The sequence below is a fragment of the Paroedura picta genome, chromosome 3 (genome assembly GCF_049243985.1).
Source record: "Paroedura picta isolate Pp20150507F chromosome 3, Ppicta_v3.0, whole genome shotgun sequence".
NCBI lineage: Eukaryota > Metazoa > Chordata > Lepidosauria > Squamata > Gekkonidae > Paroedura > Paroedura picta.
Window position 1 is genome coordinate 14,304,026 of NC_135371.1, and position 21,515 is coordinate 14,325,540.

General features: G+C 46.0%; 3 non-coding genes across 3 annotated transcripts; all 3 read left to right on the top strand.

Annotated features, from left to right (window-relative positions):
* The first annotated feature begins 1,115 nt into the window (after positions 1 to 1,115).
* Positions 1,116 to 1,224, top strand: TRNAL-CAA (transfer RNA leucine (anticodon CAA)). The gene is made up of 2 exons: positions 1,116 to 1,153; positions 1,179 to 1,224. It is a non-coding gene; the product is annotated as a tRNA-Leu (tRNA).
* A 516-nt stretch (positions 1,225 to 1,740) lies between these two features.
* TRNAE-CUC (transfer RNA glutamic acid (anticodon CUC)) lies at positions 1,741 to 1,812 on the top strand. Its single transcript has one exon. It is a non-coding gene; the product is annotated as a tRNA-Glu (tRNA).
* Positions 1,813 to 15,703: 13,891 nt separating this feature from the next.
* On the top strand, positions 15,704 to 15,775 carry TRNAE-CUC (transfer RNA glutamic acid (anticodon CUC)). The gene has a single exon. It is a non-coding gene; the product is annotated as a tRNA-Glu (tRNA).
* Positions 15,776 to 21,515: the final 5,740 nt, after the last annotated feature.

Below are 21,515 nucleotides of genomic sequence, written 5' to 3' on the forward strand. Positions count from 1 at the left end.
GATGCACATGGCAATGATTTGATGGTGAATATTGAAGGAATCCATTTAAAAATCCTTTAAAATAATGTCTGTCAATCTATATTCTTGTGCCCTGGTGGTCCCATTGAATTCATGATTCTGTGCTACTGTCCATTGACATAATCCGTGATTTCATAGTTGATTTCAGCAGACTCCATGTTAAAAATGAGGATCCTCAAGGATGCATGCCTTGGATCTATTCTTTATCCTTCTAGAAAGTGCCACAAACCCATTGGCAGGGTGGGGTCTATGGGCAATAGGACCCCGTAAAATAAGAGGGCTTTGTGTCATTTCAGTGTATGCCCTATGAATCCATTTGAAATCATCCAGAATCAATCCCCCACCCCCAGAGCCGACTTCATCGGGGGAACGTAATGGGCTGTGGGGCACAGTAAATAATATGTGCTAAACTTGTCGTTCACACTTCATAAAACTTCGGTTTACTTGCCCCCCCTCCCCTTCCCCCCTTCAATCCGGTCGTTTGCCGGGGGGGGGGGGATCCGATCCTCTCTGCCCCGTTGATCTATTTGTTCCTGGGGGGGGGGCGTATAAATGAAATTGATGGAAGGGGGGGCTATTAAGTGAAACTGGATTTAAATCGTTGGACCTACTTGATTCCCCCCCCCCCACGTAAATCATGCTAGCTAAAGGGGGTGCGGGTGTTGAAAAATAAATAGAGGAAAATAATAGGTAAATATAACGAAACGACATTGCAATTATATGTTAATATTCCAGCCGATCAGGGACAATGAGCCAGGATTAGTGCAAGAGATCTACAGCCCTGGGGGTGGTAGAGGCGCAGTCTTCGGGGCCCCGCCGTCCGGTGGGTGAGGCTCGGGGTCTGCAGAGCATTGGGGATCCCACTTGCCAGCGGCAAGGCGCTCCTACTCCAGCGTTCGTCCTACGCCGTGGTTCTTCCCGACGGAGGGAGGGATCTCGAGGGAGGACTCTAAGCGCTCGTTTTGTCCCTACTTGGAAGCAGCACGCGGCTGCCTGTGTGTTCGGCTGTTGCCTTTGGGAAGCACAGTTGGGCTACGTAGCAAAAGCCAGCAGGCGCAGTAATTAGACTCCTCTGCTCAAAGTGGTTTCGTGTGAGTGTCAGGATGGCCGAGTGGTCTAAGGCGCCAGACTCAAGGCTTCAGCCTTCCCGGCTCTGGGTGTTCTGGTCTCCGTATGGAGGCGTGGGTTCAAATCCCACTTCTGACACATCTGTTTTTTTGTTTTTGTTTTTTTACGCTCATGCCCCCTTTATTTCGAGTATGTATGTCCGGCGTTTATATAAAGTTAAAATTGAGCACAACATGATTTTTTTTTGTTTGAAATCGGGGTAAAAATCTTTATATTTACGTTACTTCCTCCTACCGCCGCTTTATGCTCTCCTTTCTTTCAACGCTTCCCGTCTTTCGTTCTAAAGTTTCCCAGTAGGCTTTTGAGGGTGCGATGGGATTATTTTTGTTTTAATTTTCAGAGCCGCAAAGCATCTGGCCTTCTCTTGCAATTTGGTCTTAGGAACAAAAAGCAGCTTCTGCTTCCGCAGTGTTTATGTCTTCCTTCCTGGGGAACATACTTGATTCAGCTGGTCTGCATGATTAATTTGCACGGATTTTTATTTAACTACGAATTGGACTTTAAAAAGTGAATACATTTATGAAATACACAATATATGCAGGGTAGCGGACAGAATATAATATAGAGATCTATTTAGAGAACTTTAGTATAGCTTCCCTGGTGGTCTAGTGGTTAGGATTCGGCGCTCTCACCGCCGCGGCCCGGGTTCGATTCCCGGTCAGGGAACATGATTTTTTGCCTGTTACCAGCCTACCTTTTACAATTTTAAGTATTTTGCTTCACTGTATCTAAAGAACAGTGCAAGCACACAAAAGCTTTTACCTTGAATAAAACTTTGTTGTTTTTAAAGGTGTCTCTGGACTCAAACTTTGTTCAGAAATCCCTGTTTGCTTCCTGAAACATTTGCTGTTTAACAGTGTATTTTAATCCAGGAAGGAAAATTGGTAAAATAATATTGCGGGAAGAATGGAAATTATTTGCAGGATAAGTAAAGAATGTATAAGAAATGTCTGTTCCTGAGCTGATTTGAATTTTATGCTTTGGTTGGTTTGAAATATTTGAGTGTTGGTTGGTTTGAAATATTTGAGTGTACATTTTGATCATTAAAAAAACTCGTTATTTTAAATCCATAGAAATTATTAGTAAAATTATTGTAGCAGTGCTGTCCATTTTTTCTTCACTTCCAAAGTTTATATTCCAGCTACTTTCACTACCCAGAGAATGGTTTCCTCATCTGTGATGTATTGTAACTATCTAGCTAAATTATCCTAAAAACTACTTGTCCTTAAACTGCATCTGCCTTTAAACTGAGATCCATGTGAGAAGAAATAAAATTTCACAAAAATTTCTTATGCCAATAAAAGTATTCTGGTTCTATCTTAAAATTGGCAAAATATGAATTAGTAGTTTCCCCTTGTGATTCATTGGTGTGTGTGTGAATTACATCAAGTCACAACCACCTTATGGATCCAGCAGGGGGCTCTGCATACTCCAGGGCCCTCCTAGTGGGAAAAGGCATCCAACTAGAGAATTCCATTGCTGCAAGTGCTCAAACATGGTTGGGTCAGTTACCTGGATGAAATGGACATGTTTTGTCTGTCCAAGTAATGCTTGTCTAGCCTAATGCATGCCATACTACTCAGAAGGCAGTTTACGAGCAAGCTCCCTCTTTGTCTGCTAAAATTATTATGCACAAGTACGGTAATGACTGGGGAAGGCACTGGCAAACCACCCTGTATTGAGTCTGCCAAGAAAACGCTAGAGGGCATCACCCCAAGGGTCAGACATAACTCGGTGCTTGCACAGGGGATACCTTTACCTTTACCTTAGACAATTATAAACAATGGGGAAACGCTAATCGAAGTTTTGAATGCTTTAATTTAAAAAATTGGGAATTGTACGGTCCGCTAAAATTAGGGTGAGTGGCACACTTCTAGCCTAACCTATCTCACAAGGTTCTTATTATATGTAGACAAAATGCAGTTGGGGATCACAATGTCAGCCACTCAGGGTCCCCAGCAGAAATAAAGATGGGGCACAAATCAAGTATATAAATAACATAACGTTAAATTCAGGTCACAGATCTCACAAAACAGTTTATTCATAAAAATAACTTGGAAGCCAAGTTTCTGTGGACCATATTCAACCACTAATCTCTATATCCAGGGGGGATGCCATTAGACTGTGAATCTGTTTAACAAATACATTCCCATTAACCTATAGCATAGTCAAGCTTAACAACTGGATTATACCAGGATTAGGTCATAACCACATCCGGTGTAACAATGGTTGCTTGGCTACAATAAAGGCAGGTGCCACCAATAGGGTTGCTCGCTGTCGTAGCTTCATTTGCATGCTAGTGTCTATAATAGAACACGCATGGCCAAAATCCAGTGACATTCAAAGGCAGGCTTTTGGAGAGAAGAGATCAACATGGCTGTCAGGCATCATGGCAACAGGAAAAACAAGCAGATGAGGAAAAAGAGGCCCCAGAAGAAGCATCACCAGAAGAGATTCCAGCGTAAGAAGCAGAAGAAGCGCCAGGCCACACGGGTGGGGAGCAGGACGGTGCTGAGCATCTCTTCCCCACGGCTCTTTGCCGCCAAGATCCTGAGGCACATGCCCAAGGTGCGCATGGAGACCAAGGCCAGGGGGCTGATGAAGACGTTGCTGATGGACGTGTACGACCACATGTCGAAGGAGGTGGAGAATCTGAACCAAAATAACCAACCGCCCTCTGTCAACCCCTCTGAGGTGCAAGCGGTCTTGAAGGAGGCCATGGCTCAAGAGCTGGCCAAAGACAAGATCTTGGAATACATGGAGACCAATGCCAGGGGGCTGATGAAGACGTTGCTGATAGACGTGGACGATCACATGTCAAAGGAAGTGGATAGCCTGAACCAAAACAATGAGTCACCCATTGTTGACCCCTCTGAGATGCAAGCGGCCTTGGAGGAGGCCATGGCCCAGGAGCTGGCCAAGCACGCGGCTGAGCCCACCAGCAACGAGACCATTGCTGCATAGAGGAATGTCCCTCCCCTTTCCCCAAGAAGGGAGAGAACGCAAGAAAGTTCTTTTCAGAATATTCTTAAGTCTACAGAAGAAATCCTAGAATCTGCCCTTTGTAAGCCTCCAACCTCAATCTCAAGAGCCCTTATGGCAGCATAGTCTAGAAACCTATGGAAAGCAGATATTGGACTACATGCAAGTCGACGTGTGAAGCAGCTTCCTAACACTGTACACCTGAACCAGCAGAGGCTGAACAGAGAGACAGAAATCATGCAAGAAAGAATTACTCATGAGATGATTTCCTAAAGAAAAAAAATAACAGCATTTGTTGTCTTGCTCTTCAATAAATCTGGGTTGTTGGCAGATATAATTCATGGAAGTTTCTGAGTGTTTTTTGTTACATGGAAAGATGCTGGGGTGTTTTGCCATTGCCCATGTAGGTAGTCCAAATGTTCACTAACCAAGGGCCTCAACAGTCTGTAGTAGTAAAGAAGAGCAAGAGTCCGGTACCACATTAAAGACCAACAAAATTTGCTAGCATGACTTTTTGTGATACCCAAAGAGGTGATTCACAACAGTTCATGCCCTGCCACAAATTCTGTTATTCTTTAGGGTGCTATTGGACTCTTGTTCTTTTCTAGGTTTCTCTTAAAACTGCATTTCCCCCTAAGTGATTTGAAGCGCTGATACAGAAAACCTCTAACAAGACCATATCAAGGGATAGCCCTATCAACACAGATTGGTAGCAACAGGATGTCCTGGACTTGAATGAGTGATGTAATGCCTCATAGTCCATTATGATGTATTATAAAGGGCCTTTGTTCCAACCAATGGGCAGGTCAGAGAGCCAGCTTCTGACTGCCAATGCCTAGCTCTTTAAGAGTCCCCAAAGTGGGGATTCATATCAAGTCAGGAAAATCGCCTTAAGATCCCCAACCTCTCAAGGATCCTTTTTAGCCCTAGCCCTGGCCTGGTCGAATGCTCTGCAAAATGAGTCAAATGGTTCTACAGGACATGCAAGACAGTGCTTTTCCTTCAGGCTTGCGATTGAGGCCACAGAACCGAACAATATTAGAAAACTTGCTGACCTCCCTAAGCATATTCAGATCCATCTAATTAACAAACTTGATTTAAGGAATATAATATGTTGTCAGTCTCCTCTGTCCTTTTCTGAATAAGATGTGTCAATGGGCACAGCTTGTATTTTATAACAGTATTTATAACTGAATTTTCAATAACTAAGGCCTAATGTTTTTAGATCTGGTGATTCATTTTAGATGCTGTAACCCGCCTTGTACCTCCAGGGAAGGGCAGGCTAGAAACATATATAATAATGAAGAAAGACCAAAGCAGGTGGCATATCTAGTTGTGGACTTGGATGATGGTGGCTACATCTCAGAAGGATGGATAAAAGAAAGAGGGAAGTGTGTGGAAGTATGGTGGGAAGAAAATATCCTGCCAAGGAAAAGTCAATGGCAGGTTAATATTGTGACCCCCCCCCCCCAAGAATGGCTAGGAAATAAATGTTATTAGCCAGAGTCCTGATACAAACATGCTTATCTTGATATTCTTCCACTGATATTCTCAAGACAGCACAAGGCAACAGTCATGCGGCTGACAGAAAGTTTCAGTCCTGTGGCAATGTTAAGACCAACAAAGTTCTATTTCAGGTACTATCAGTAAAGCCTGCTTATAAAATGCAATGGGCTCTAGATGGCCACCCATTCCTTCACAGGCAGCTCTTCCTTCACAGGCAGCTCTACTTACAAAGGTATGGGAGGATTTAAAAGGAACACGTGGCCACCTAACAGCTGAGAATGACAGCCACACTGCCTGCTCCCTTTACATTCTTCCCCGTGCTGGAGAAGAATTTAAAGGGAGTGGATGATGTAGCTGCTATTGTCAGGTGTTAGGTGTCTGACCAGTCCCTTTAAATCCCCCCACATTCACAGGCAGCTCTGCTTGTGAAGGTGGGGGTAAGGATTTAAAGGGAGCGGCTGCTTAACAGCTGAGAATGACAGCCACCGTGCCTGCTTCCTTTCAACTCCTCAAGCTGGGGAGGAATTTAAGGGGAGCATGTGGCGCAGCTGTCATTGTCAGGTATTAGGTGGCCACCTACTCTCTTTAAATTCCTTCCCACCTTTGTAGGCAGCTTTGCCTGTGAAAGTGGGGGGGACATGCTTCGGCTGGCTTGCCAAAGGTTCCAAAGCCGCCTTGTGTGGGTGGGGCTCTCTCTGGAAACTTTGGAATGTTCAGCATGTCATTGGAAGCACTCCTTTATTTCTTTCTTCTTCTTTATAGCTTATGATAAGCTTTTGTACACACATACACGTCCTCAGATAGAACCCTACATAGTTAGAGAGTGAGTAGTACATTAACACACAGCATAATAAAGATGTTTAACAGATTCAAGGACCAAGCAGTTTATAAAGTTTCTATGGTATTATCATAGGCAAGAGTCTACATTGCATCAAGCTGCCACTGAGGCCCACTCTGATCTAGGGAAGGAGAAGCCAGACCAGCCTCATATGGGAGCATCTGTTTGGACCAACTGACTCTGCTCCTGATTATGCCTTGCTACATGGGAACTGGGTGTCATGCACACATCTTCATTGAGGTGAGAGGCATCCAGCTTTCCTGACGCCCTCCCCGTCCTGACTATTGTATTGCTTAGTAGTGGCTGACAGACTCCTCTCTCAATCTCATCCTGAAGCCAAAGTCCTTTGTTTACCCTAAACCCCTCTCTGTCCCAAGATTGAGCCAGCTTGCCAGAGTTTAATCACTCTCATCAGCGAGATGTTAATTATCAGCCTGTTTCCACAATCTTCCCAAAGCTTTCTATTTTTTTCCATCTTATTTATTTATTTCTTTGCCGCCCCTCCCCTCGCTGTTCAGTGTGGTTTACCGAAAACTTGGAGATCGTGATACAGGTAAAAACATGACTCAGTAATAACAGCAGGATAACAACAGTAGTAACAATAACAGTAACATTAGGTGATAAAGATTTTTCTTAATTAAAACATTAACAGCAACATTAACAATTAATTGAATCCCATAGGTTGGTCAGTTTAGGGTTGCTCTTTTGTTTGCTCCAAGGGCATATATGTCTAAGGGGAGGGTTTCTGAGGGCCCAAGTGGGTGTTGTTGTTTCTGTTGGATCTCAACCAAATGCCTGGCAGAAGAGCTCCATTTGGCAGGCTCTGTGGAACTGTAATAGCTCCAACAGGGTCCACACTTCTTCTGTGAGCTCGTTCCACCTGGTGGGAACCAGGATGGAGTAAGCACTGGCCCTGGTTGAGGTCAAACTTGCTTCCTTGGGGCCAGGGATCACCAGCTGGTTGGAGGTGGCAGACCATAGAGCTCTTTGTGGGGTATATACAGAGAGGTGGTCCCTCAGGTACACTGGGCCCAACTCACATAGGTCCTTAAAGCTGAGTACCAGAACCTTAAACCTAATCTGGTATTCAATTGGTAACCAGAGCAGCTGCTTGAGCACAGGCTGGATGTGGAATCTCCATGGTGTTCTTGTAAGGACCCTGGCTGCTGCATTCTGGACCAACTGTAGTTTCTGTATCAGGGATAAGGGTAGAGTGAGTTGCAGAAATCTAGTCTGAAGGTGACTGTCTCATGGATCACTGTGGCTAGGTGATCTGGGGCCAAGAAGGGCGCTAGTAGTTTGACTTGGCACAGGTGGTAGAATGCCAGTCGTGCTACTCTTGTGATCTGTGCCTCCATGAAGAGGGAGATGTCCAGGATCATACCCAAGTTCCTGGCAGAGTGGATCCCTGATAGTTGCACCCCTTCCAGGATGGGCAATCACGATTCCTCGCTTGGACCTTTTTGTTCACCTTGATCTCAGCTGTCAAACCCTTTTGTCACTTCCTGGAAAGCCCTCCAAGCCCATGTGCCTTCCAGCAATGTATGCAGCTAGAAAAGAGTATTATATCCATTCTTTGGGCTCCCAAACACCTCTCTGGTGACCAACTTCCCTGGTATAGATCCCACCAATTGCCCAACTTAAGTGCACATCTATTCACATTGCTCTGCGTCTTTCCAGCACACCCCATGTGCAGATTAGTAATTATAAATCCTGTTGACCCTGATTTCCCCAAATCTAGTAATTTCCTTCTCTTTGTTCCCCCTGGTATGTGTTAATTAATTGCATATCTCTTAGTCCAGTTCATTGTTTGATGTGCTTGTCTCCAATAAAACTGAATTATTTTTATTTTAATATGTTGTCTGCCTCAGTTTCCTAAAAAAGAGATAATTACCTCATAAACATTGGCAGTAGGTCTTGCTAGTTATCCACTCCGGCTTTGCTATTCCCCACTGCCATGTGTTTATTAACGTGGATTTCGGGTAACAATGGTTTATAAGGCTACCATTTTGTGGGTTAAATTCTGGAGGGGGCAGAGTGAAGGAAATAAATGTATCAAAGTTTGGAGATTAATGGGCAGATGTGTCCCTAATAGTAGAATTCTCGGGAGAGAGAGAGAGAGAGAGAGAGAGAGAGAGAGAGATCTTTCCTCCTCCATTGATCCCATTACAAGTTTCCCAGGAAGAGAACAAAGGAACTGTTGCATAGACTAAAGTAAAAACACCAAATACCGTATTCACAACCCTTAGATAGGGAATGGATTGAGGTGGGGTGAGTCTGTTAACCAAAGGACCCGGAATTCCATAGCAAGTGTCAGGAAGGAGAATTCAAAGGGCGATGGAAATAGCAGTTCCTACATGGCTACTCGCTTGAACCCCTCTTTTTAGGCTTGGGCAGCAGACTGATTTAATCCAGTTCCATTTCCCTGCCCTTCGTTTTGCTCTTCAAAAGATGTGTTTGTATCATGCACAATACGTTGCAGAGGACATTAGCAGACAACAGCAGCTAAAATTAGGAACTGTATTTAGTTCCCCCATGGTGAAGGAAGATGGACTGTGTAAGAGGTTTTCTGTATCAGTGCTTTAAATCACTTGGGGGAAATGTAGTTTCAAGATAAACCGAGAAAAGAGCAAGAACTCATGTAGGTTAAAAACACACAGCAGTTGTGGCAGGATTTAAATGTTCACGAGTCATTGCTCAATTCTTCAATGATTCACGAAAGCTCCTACCCTGCCACAAATTTTGTTAGTCTTTAAGGTGCTCCTGTGACTCTTGCTCTTTTCTGTGGCAACAGAGAGACCAACATGTGTGCCCATCTTGATTTAAGATATACCTAAGAAGTTATCAGCTCATCAGGTTGCAACCTATAGTTTTCCTGCCAAGGCCCTGGTAAGTCAACAACTGGTCTAACTAGATTGGCCATGGCTAAACCCCCCAGCGCCCTTCCATGGTACAAAAGAAACACAGACAATTCAATGACTAGTATCTGCCAGCAACCCAGATTTATTGGAAGAGCTTGAGAACAAATGCTGTTGCTTTATCCTTTGTGCAGCAATAAGGCTGAGGTTTGCAATGGGCAGATTCCAGGATTTCTATCCACTAAGAATATTTTTGTAAGTTTGTTCTCGTGTTCTCTTTCTTCTTTGGGGAAAGGGGAGGGACATTCCTCTACGCAGCAGCAGTAGTCATCTCGCCACTGTTTGGCTCGGCCGTGTGCTTGGCCAGCTCCTGGACCATGGCCTCCTTCAGGACCGCTTGCACCTCAGAAGGCTCCACGGTGGCTGGCTGCTTGTTTTGGTTCAGGCTCTCCACCTCCTTCGACATGTGGTCGTACACGTCCATCAGCAACGTCTTCATCAGCCCCCTGGCCTTGGTCTCCATGCGCACCTTGGGCATGTGCCGCAGGATCTTGGCGGCAAAGAGCCGTGGGGAAGAGATGCTCAGCACCGTCCTGCTCCCCACGCGTGTGGCCTGGCGCTTCTTCTGCTTCTTACGCTGGAATCTCTTCTGGTGACGCTTCTTCTGGGGCCTCTTTTTTCTCATCTGCTTGTTTTTCCGGTTGCCATGATGCCTGACAGCCATGTTGATCTCTTCTCTCCAAGAGCCTGCCTTTGAATGTCACTGGAATGTGGCCATGCATGATCTCTTATAGACACCAGCATGCAAATGAAGCCACGACAGCGAGCATCCCTATTGGTGGCACCTGCCTTTACGGTAGCCAAGCAACCATTGTGGTTGCTTGGCTGGATGTGGTTATGACCTATTCCTGATCTAACTGTGCAGCTTGACTGTGCTACAGGTAACTGGAAATGTACTGTTAAAACAAATCCACAGGCTATATACAATTTACCCCCCATCATATGGAGATAAGTGGTTGAACCTGATTCATACAACCTTGGCTTCGAATACATATTCTGACTTTTTAAAATGAATAAACTTATCCATACCTTAATCTGAGTCCCTCCTTTGAAATCAGACATTAAAAAAAATTTTTTACAGGATGGTAATCACGAGTGGGCATCCTCAGTCAGATGCTGGACCCCTGGCTGACTTGGCCAGGAGCACTGCCAAGCTCTGACATGCACTCAGCCATTACTGCCTAGGCTCTCTGCCCCCCCTCCCCCCCCCCAGGTTTGGGCATGGTACTTTCCCTTGATGTGCATCTCTGTGTGTGCATGATTCCTTCTTCTCTCCCTTCTGTTCCTTTGCCAGAGAGCTGGAGGATACACTATCAGAGCTGGAGAATATACTATAAGTGGTTAGGAGTGAGCACTATTGTGGCTCAGCTGTTTGACCACAGAAAATTCTGCTTGGAGAAACCATGCCATGCTTGCTGGCCCACTCGCTGGTTTCTCTCCAAGCTAGGCCCTCACTCAGGTTCTTATGTGCCTCGGGTTGCCAACTTAGGGTTCAGAAATGACTGAAAATTTGAAGTTGGATCCTGGGAGAGTAGCGTTTAGGGAGGGAATACACTCCAGTGTCATCCACCTGCTTTCCCTTGCTTTGGTCTTAAGAGCTAGGCATTCAAAGGCAGCTTTCTATCTGACCTGCCCACTATGAAGCATTCCACCACTTATTCAAGTCCAGGACATCCTGTTGCTACCAAGCTGTGTAGGCAAGGTCATCCCTTGATATGGTCTTGTTTCAAGTTTCAAGTTAAATTTTATTGCATATAGCCATAGGCCATTACAATGTAAAATAAAATATAAAAAGATTTAAAACATTTCAAACCAGTAATAAAACAGTAAATAAGAGAATGTGGAATGTCAGATAATTACTCAACACCAAAAGAACATTTCTAAATTACATTTGTCCACTTATCATACTATTCTAGATATTTGCTCTCTGCCGAACCACTTTGGCCCTAATTTTCTTCACCCCAAGGGTAAATAATGCTTTGTAAGAAACAAATGAATTTGTATCCGCTAACAAAAAGAGAAGTTTTTCCTGGTCGGATTTGTCGTTTAGCCTATCTCGTAGGCCAGCAAGAAATTTGGCTCTAGGATCTGCATACAATGGGCAAGTGAGAGCATAATGTGGGAGAGATATAATCTTGTTAGAAAGGCTGCATTCCGGTCAGTTCTAATGTTCAGAAATCACAGGATGTTTGGGAATTTCTCTTGGCAGAGACTGAATCATGTTTATATTGCGCACAGCACCTTGCACATGACATAAGCAGCGATCCTAAGAGACAAGAGCTACAACAGGCAACATTCTTTTCCCAAAAAGAAGGAAAATAGGCTGGACCAGAAGCTGTCATTATCAGGGCTTCAAATCACTTGGCCGAGAAATGCAGTTTCAAGATAAAGAGCTCATGTAGCAGGTTAAAAACGCACAGAATTTGAGGCAGGATTTGAATGTTCCTGAGACATTGCTCACTTCTTCAATCACTCACAAAAGCTCTTATCCTGCCTCAAATTTTGTTAGTCCTTAAGATGCTTCTGGACTCTTGCTCTTTTCTGTTGCTAGAGACCGACACGCCTATCCAACTTGATCTAAGATACAACTAAGAGGTGATCAGTTTAGCAGGTTGCAGCTTAATGTTATCCTGCCAAGGCCTCTGGTAAGTCAACATCTGGTCTTGCTAGATGGGCCACGGCTAAACCCCCCAGTGCCCTTCCATGGTACAAAAAAACACGCAGACAATTCAATGTCTAGTATCTGCCAACAACCCAGATTTATTGGAAGAGCTTGAGAACAAATGCTGTTGCTTTATCCTTTGTGCTGCCATAAGGGCTCTCAAGGGTGAGGTTGGAGGCTTACAAAGGGCAGATTCCAGGATTTCTTCTACCGAGTAAGAATATTTTTTAAAAGATTGTACTTGTGTTCTCTCCCTTCTTGGGGAAAGGGGAGGGACATTCCTCTATGCAGCAGTAGTCGTCTCGTTGCTGTTTGGCTCAGCCGTGTGCTTGGCCAGCTCCTGGACCATGGCCTCCTTCAAGAATGCTTGCACCTCAGAAGGGTCAAGGGAGGGGGACTCATTGTTTTGGTTCAGGCTCTCCACCTCCTTCGACATGTGGTCGTACACGTCCATCAGCAACGTCTTCATCAGCCCCCTGGCCTTGGTCTCCATGCGCACCTTGGGCATGTGCCGCAGGATCTTGGCGGCAAAGAGCCGTGGGGAAGAGATGCTCAGCACCGTCCTGCTCCCCACGCGTGTGGCCTGGCGCTTCTTCTGCTTCTTACGCTGGAATCTCTTCTGGTGACGCTTCTTCTGGGGCCTCTTTTTCCTCATCCGCTTGTTTTTCCTGTTGCCATGATGCCTGACAGCCATGTTGATCCCTCCAAGAGCCTGCCTTTGAATGTCACTGGATTTTGGCCATGCACGATCTCTTATAGACACCAGCATGCAAATGAATCTACGACAGCGAGCATCCCTATTGGTGGCACCTGCCTTTATTGTAGCCAAGCAACTATTGTCACACCGGATGTGGTTATGACCTCTTATTTTTGTAAAGCTTGACTCTACTGCAGTTAGCTATATCATGACATAAGTCACAGAGAGTCCCCACTGGGAAGAAAGGTGGGGTATAATCAAGTGAATGAATAAACAAATATAAACACATAATGTTAAGATAACGTTACAGCTCTCACAAAACAGATATTCATATAAATAGATAGGATCTGTATTGGAAGCCAGGCTTGGGTGGGCTATAGATTGTGGGTCTGTTTAACAAAAACATTTCTAGTTACCCGCAGCACAGTCAAGCTTCACAAAAGGAGTAGGTCATAACCATATCCGGTGTAACAATGGTTGCTTGGCTACCATAAAGGCAGGTGCCACCAATGGGGATGCTCGCTGTCGTGACTTCATTTGCATGCTAGTGTCTATAAGAGATCATGCATGGCCACATTCCAGTGACATTCAAAGGCAGGCTCTTGGAGAGAAGAGATCAACATGGCTGTCAGGCATCATGGCAACCGGAAAAACAAGCGGATGAGGAAAAAGAAGCCCCAGAAGAAGCGTCACCAGAAGAGATTCCAGCGTAAGAAGCAGAAGAAGCGCCAGGCCACACGGGTGGGGAGCAGGACGGTGCTGAGCATCTCTTCCCCACGGCTCTTTGCCGCCAAGATCCTGAGGCACATGCCCAAGGTGCGCATGGAGACCAAGGCCAGGGGGCTGATGAAGACGTTGCTCATGGACGTGTACGACCACATGTCGAAGGAGGTGGAGAGCCTGAACCAAAACAAGCAGCCAGCCACCGTGGAGCCTTCTGAGGTGCAAGCGGTCCTGAAGGAGGCCATGGTCCAGGAGCTGGCTAAGCACACGGCCGAGCCAAACAGCGGTGAGATGACTACTGCTGCTGCGTAGAGGAATGTCCCTTCCCATTCCCCAAAGAAAAAAGAGAACACGAGAACAAACTTACAAAAATATTCTTAGTGGATAGAAATCCTGGAATCTGCCCATTGTAAAGCTCCCACCTCAACCTCAAGAGCCCTTATCGCTGCACCGTCGGGATTCCTACGGAAAGTGGATATTGGAGTATCCGCAGTGGATGTGCGACGTTAACTCCCATCCACAGGATACCAGAACCAACAGAGACCAAACGGAAAGAGAACAGAATATCACACAAGAAAAAGTGACTCGTGAAATGGCTTCCCAAAGGAAAAGGCATCAGCATTTGTTGTCTTGCTCTTCTAATAAATCAGGGTTGTTGGCAGATATTATTCATGGAAGTTTCTGAGTGTCTTTTGTTCCATTGAAGGGTCCTGGGCTGTTTAGCCACTGCAGCTGTTGACAAACCAAGGACCTCAACAGGATAAGTTGCAACCTGATCAACTGATGATCTCTTAACTGTATCTTAGATCCAGATAGATTTCAGCTGGGTAGGCGTGTTGGTCGTATCAAATTGGGACACCAGACTGGGAGGAGTAGCAAACACCCCAGAAGATAGTTCAATGAGATCTGGACACACTGGGCAAGTGGGCCAATGAGAACAAGATGGACTTCAATAAGGAGAAGTGTAGCGTTCTACATCTGGGTCACAAAAAGGAGAAGCACGCCTAGTGGATGGGAGATGCACTTCTGGGCAGCAGTGTGTGGGAAGGAGACCTTGGGGTACTTGGGGACTGTAAATATGGTCTGTATCAAGGTGGGGAGGGTGGGAATGTGCACCAAAGAACCCAGACCAGTACAGCCTTAGGCAAACAGGGCTGCTCCATTGGGCAGTGTGGCAGGGGACTGGTAGCTTTGAGCCTTTACTGTGTCAGGGTGATGCCACCCAGCGCTACTTGGGGCATGAGGGAGTGGGCGAGGATCCCCTTTGCTGTACATTCATCGGGAACATCAAGGTCACCCAGAGAGTCACCCCAGTGTCTCCAAGTCCTGGCAGGCATTCAGACTTTCTAACAAGAGCCAATCAAAGCTCGGGATGGAGCAGGCGGTCGCCCGGCCTTGAAGGAGCGAGGGGCTGCCTCCTTTATGACGTGTTTCGTCCCAGCCAATGGGTGGGTCGAAAGAGAAAGCTCCCGCCTTCGACGGCTCGCTCTTCTCTCAGATCAAAGGGAGGGGAAGCCGGGGCGGTGCTAGAGCTCCGGGGGGCGGGGCTGAGCAAGAGGGCAGCGTTGAGCGGCAGCAGGGCGGGAAGGAAGGCGGCCAGCGGCGCGCGGGATCGCTCGCATTTCCCGCAGCGGTGGCCCGAGGGCGCTGCGTCCGCGTCCTCCCATCTGGATGAGGCTGTTCTCCCAGGGGGTTGCAGAACGGGACGGCAGAGTGGGCCAGTGCGCTGCTTAGATCCCGCTGTGTCCCCCTGCGCCTTAAAAAGAGGCGTGGATTCGACCCCTTTTTTTACTTTTAAATTGCCCTTTTCTTATTTATCCGACCCCGGCGGGCCCCGCACGTCAAAGACTATTTGGGTGCACCGCTGGAGGACGAAAAGACAACTTTCCACGGATAGCTGTCCACAACAGGTCAATGCGAGCACCGTGTTTCCCTGGTGACCAGGGCAGATTTGCCTCGACGCTTCCTACGGCGAGGAGAGAGAAATCGAGGTGTGGAAGCACATGCCTAACTTCAGCTCCGGACGTGCGATGTTTGGTGCAGCGAGGAGAGGAAGCATCCAGTGTTGTGTCTGTCGCTCTGGAGAGGAAAATAAACCAGTACTTTGCAAAGGTTCCATCTGAACGAATATATGTGAATCTGAAATGACTTTTAGGGAGTTTGGAGTACTAACTTGTAAATAAATTAAACAGTGGATATAGGAAGAGTCTGAAAGGATTTTTTTCAAGACTTCCCTGGTGGTCTAGTGGTTAGGATTCGGCGCTCTCACCGCCGCGGCCCGGGTTCGATTCCCGGTCAGGGAATTACTGTTTTATTCCCAGTAAAATAAAGTAAATTGAAGTCCTAATTAAAGCTTCTTGTGAAATGCATTTAACCTTTTGATATTTTATTTAGCAGATACTTTGTAGCTTCCGAACTCTGTGCATTTCAACATTTTCTAAAGAAAATTATCTTTAACACTGGATACAGAACTCATATAGACTGCATGGTGGAAATACAGAGGAAAGGAATCTCCTGTTAAATTTGTATTAATTTTGGCTGTGTCCAATTCTATGATTTTTTTAAAATCAAATACACCTTTAAGCAACAAACACTTCCAAAAAGTAGCTTGCTAGGAATGTGATATTCACATTGGATCAAGGAGGAATGGGATGGAACTTTAAACGTGCTTGGGAGATACCAAAACACAATTAAGTAAACAATTCTTCCTGTATAGTAAACATGCTACAGATTCAAAAATAGGGACAATAAATGGGTATGAATCTTTTTCACTCTATGGATTTCTCTGAAGAAGTGAACAATGACTCAGGAAAGCTCACAATGGAATGAATGTTGATTTTTAAAGGTGCCACTGGATTTCTCCGTTATTTTTTAATCAAAACCCTGGAAAGATCTGCTCAAAATTTGATGTGTTTTTGCTCCATTTCCTCACTGATTTCTTCCTGTTGAGCAAGTGGATTTTTTCCCCACCTGCAGTGCTAAAGTCGTGGGTTATTCCCTTCCATGCCTGGCAGTATTTGTAATCTGGCAAAGGTGCCAGACTGTATTTGGGAAGTTTGACATTTCAGCAAAACACTCCACTTAATTACTACTTTAGAAAACCTCGTGAAAACCACACTTGTGGCCACCTCTGCATTAGATTAAATCATTCAAAATTAAAGTTACCAACCTCCAGGTGGCACCTGGAGACATCCTGGAATTACAACAGATACCCAGGTGAAATAGATCAGTTCCTCTGAAGCACATAGCTTTGGGGTGTGGGACTCCATGACCACACTGGAGCCCTTCCCTTGCCCAAACCTTGTCCTTCCACAGGCTCCAGGAATTCCCCAGCTAGAAGATGGCAACCCTAAATCTTTGACAGTTGCTTTGCAGAGGCAAGAGAGAAAAGGAGGCTGCCCCACATCCTCCTCACAGATGCCTGCCCAGGGAACTGAGATAGTGAAGCCTACCCTGCAATAGGCCCATCCTTGGGTGAATGGCTCTCAGTAGTCTGCCTTTTCTGGCAGAGAAGACAGCTGAGGGGTCTGACCCTGTTGCCAGAGGAGCCTGGAGAGCTGTACCTTTAGACCAGGGGTAGTCAACCTGTGGTCCTCCAGATGTCCATGGACTACAATTCCCATGAGCCCCTGCCAGCAAATGCTGGCAGGGGCTCATGGGAATTGTAGTCCATGGACATCTGGAGGACCACAGGTTGACTACCCCTGCTTTAGACGAAGGAAATGGCCCTTGGTGCAGGAGATAATTCCTTTGCTCTACGAAGGCAAAAGAGCCAAAATACTGGACTGGAGTCAAACTGGAAATTCTCTTGGGCTCGACTGTCTTTTTGAGGAAGAGAGCTTTGTCATTTGGGGGGGGGGGGTAGGTTGATGGGAATGAAAGGCTTGCCTGTACAAAGGGAAAAGGGAACAGACAGAGGTTTTCCTGCATTACTCCCTTGCAGAGAGTTTCTGGACTCCTGGGATTTCATTACAGATCTAGTTCCTGATTGGGGGGGAGGGGGTGTTGTTCCATTGTCAGTGAAATGTTTGCTGTGAAACACATCACCTGTGTTCACAGTAGCAAGGAAATCTTCAAAAAACAAAACAAAAGAGTTCCAAATGGATGGTTTTGATCCATCCACATCTGGATTATGGGCTCGGCATGTTTCTGCTGCCTTACTCTGTCAAAACTTATGAGTTTGCTTAGCAGCCAGCCAGAGTTGCTCAGCTCTGCCTCCTGGAGGTCCATTCAAACCAGTTGGAGAGCAAGACATGCCAGGTCCCTGTGGTGCAGTCGGCCAGCATATCCGATGGTTACTCAGACAGATGGTGGTTCGAGGGCGTAAAGGGATGCTCCTGGCCATGCCCCACCTTTGAGATAGCTGAGCGGTACAGACTATGGACCAGTAATTTAACGTGTTAGGCACACATGGGACCTCATCCTGCCCTCTTTCTTATTTATTTATTTTTATTTATTTTATTAATTTGGGTTTTTATACCGCCCATTCTTTACAGCTCTGGGCAGTTTACATGCCCTAGGAGCTGGTGTCGTGAAAGGTGCGCAGAGGCTCCTGGATTGGTGAAGGCAGCCAAAGAAGGAGCAGCACTTCAACCAGCCAGGACTGAAATCCAGGTCATGAAAGTGGGACTCTTCCATGATGTGTCTACACCACCAGAAGGAACATTAAAAATCAATGTTGGGGCTTGTATCAAAAAGATGAGGCAGATGAATTTTCCTGATGTTGACTTACGAACGTTTCGGTAACCTAGCCAGAGGCAGAAAGCAAAGTTCACAAGTTTAATTTGGGAAAAAGGAATTTTAAGACTTAGGCAGAACTCGTCTCTGTGGTTTTTATGTGGGCTGGTAAAAATGAGTCAGAAAACAGAGAACATAGTAATTTGTACAAGTACAGTGACAAATTGTTAGGTCACGGGATTACAACTCCTACATGAGATCAGAGCCCTGGGGGTCTTGCAAGACAGAGCTGTCCCACCGGGATGATGGCTGAGCATGGGGATTACCCCTAACATCTGCTGACCTCCCCGCCCAAACACCCCGATTTACCCCTGCATCGCCATTCGCCATCTCCCGGAAATAAATGTTTTAGATGGAACAGCACCAGCTATTGTAATTGTAATTTTATTCAAATTTTATATTTATTTATGTGTGTTTTAAATGTTGTGAGCCACCCTCAGCATATAAATTAAATAAATTATTACGCATTACAAACTGCTATAAGGATGCCAGCTCCTACTTCGTGAGGGATTGCCAGCTCTTGGGAGATTTGAGAGAGATTTTGTCCTGAAGACCACAGTAGTGTACAATGCGTTAGAGTCAACCCTACAAAGCATCCATTTTCTCCGGGTGAACTGATCATTCTAGTCTGGAGGTGAGCTTTGATTCCGGCACCGCCTGGAGGCTAGCATCCCTACATTGCTAATAGCAGGAGAAAGTTGACATAATGTGTGTAGGGATATCTTCTTACAGTGCATTTGTGATGTCACTGCAATACCCATGTCTGTTCTGTAGCCTTTGGTAAATTCCTTAAGCATCAATACTTGTCCACGTGAGAGGCCCCAACAATGCACTTGTTGCATTGACATTTATGGGTCAGAGAGACTGCAATATTTCACCATCCCCGTGCTGCAGTATTTCCTTCTCCTTCCTCTTGTGCACTAGCCAGATGGGAGATTACAGCCCTAGGAACATTTTCCTGGGAGACAGTCCCATTGAATAGCCCTGGGTAAGACTCTGAGCAAACCTGCTTAAGGATTGCTCTCTTAACACTGCAACCTTAGGCATAGTTGTTGTACCCTTGAAAGCCCATGGACTTCCATGGGTTCAGAAGGGTGTGCCTCTGTTGGGTTTGCATTGTCGAACTCTGGGTTTCTGAATCTGGACTCATTCTGTTAAAGTAAAAAGTATTTCACCTGGGGCAGGGGACAGTCTTCCAAGCCACTCGCCAAAAGGTGGGGTACAAATGAGGGAGGAAGAAGAGGTCAAAATGATTACTGTGTTCTAAATAGCCTGATCTTGTTAGAGCTGATGAAGCTAAGTAAGGTCAGCCAAGATTGGTGTTTGGATGGGGGTCACCATGGAAGAGAAGAGTCGTTTTGCATAAGAAAGCCATGGTCAACTACTTTGGCTCCTCTTTTGCCTTGAAAACTTGGGTTCACTAGATTTGGTGGCAACGTGACAGCTGTCCAGCTGCAGCAGCCACCGTAATTCTGGCATCCTACCGCCGGCAAAGAATCAACCTTGCCAGGAAAATAACACAAAACTATTATGCTACGCCAACACAAGGCTAGGCCTTGATGGTCCCGATGAGCATATAACAAAAGCAGGATCCTCACCCACTGCCACAAAAAGGCATGCCCCAAGTAGATCTGGATGGCATCCGCCTGACACAGGAAAGGTTCAAAGACCCCGGCCACACTGCCAAAGAAGAAGAGTTGGTTCTTATATGCCATTTTTCTCTACCCAAAGGAGTCTCAAAGTGGCTTACAGTCACCTTCCCTTTCCTCTCCCCACAACAGGCACCCTGTGAGAGAGGTGAGGCTGAGAGAGCCCTGAGATTACTGAAGAAGAGTTGGTTCTTATAGACTGCGTTTCTCTACCCAAAGGAGTCTCAAAGCAGATTAACAATCCCCTTCCCTTTCCTCTCCCCACAACAGACACCCTGTGAGGTGGGTGAGGCTGAGAAAGCCCTGATATTACTGAAGAAGAAGAAGAGTTGGTTCTTATATGCTGCTTTTCTCTACCCGAAGGAGTCTCAAAGCGGCTTACAGTCGCCTTCCCTTTCCTCTCCCCACAACAGACACCCTGTGAGGGAGGTGAGGCTGAGAGAGCCCTGAGATTATTGAAGAAGAGTTGGTTTTTATATGCTGCTTTTCTCTACCCGAAGGAGTCTCAAAGTGGCTTACAGTCGCCTTCCCTTTCCTCTCCCCACAACAGACACCCTGTGAGGGAGGTGAGGCTGAGGGAGCCCTGAGATTACTGCTGGGTCAGAACAGTTCTATCAGTAGTGCTGTGGCGAGCCCAAGGTCATCCAGCTGGCTCCATGTGGGGGAGGAGCAGGGAAACGAACCCAGCTCACCAGAAGTCTGTACTTCTAACCACTACACTAAGCTGGCTGCCCTGTTTGCTTAAGAGGCTGTACTGACCTGACAGGGTTGTTCAGTGTACATTCCCAATACCCACCTTGAGGACACAGATCCAAGTTTAAAGAAATTTGAGCAAGAGAGAGATATCTGTCATCACAACACACCTGTGTTGAGGCACACAGATGCTTCTATAAGCCCCCAGGTGACTGTCAGGAGTTAACTCAAGGGTCATTAAGAAGAAGAGTTGGTTCTTATATGCTGATTTTCTCTACCAGAAGGAGTCTCAAACCAGAGCCCAGATATTACTGCTCTGTCAGAACAGCTTTATCAGTGCCTTGAGGAGCCCAAGGTCACCCAGCTGGTTGCATGTCGGGGAGCACAGAATCAAACCTAGCTCACCAGATTAGAAGTCCAGACTCCTAACCACTACACCAAGCTGCCTCTAGTAGGCTCCCGAGCTATGAACTAACCACTAAGGCAGGTGAGAATCCTGCCTGCCTCCCCAAATGCACACCTCCAATCTTCTTCAGGCACTAAGACTGCTGCTGATCACATTACAGAATTAAAACTAAAAAGACTGAGTTCTTATCCTATATAAGTCTCCCCTTCCTCTTTTATGACTAGCGAGCAAAGACAAGTTAACTGCTCAGCTGTGTTGCCCATTGCCTTCAATGTTGTGCAAGATAACAGCAATTCCTTTTTCACTGGAAGGAAGGTCTAAGACTCCCCAATCAAGATCAGCACTTGGTTTCAGCTGAACTATCTGTGCCCACACTACTGCCTAATGCAGGGGTAGTCAACCTGTGGTCCTCCAGATGTTCATGGACTACAATTCCCATGAACCCCCTGCTAGCAATTGCTGGCAGGGGCTCATGGGAATTGTAGTCCATGAACATCTGGAGGACCACAGGTTGACTACCCCTGTTCTCATGGGAATTGTAGTCCATGGACATCTGGA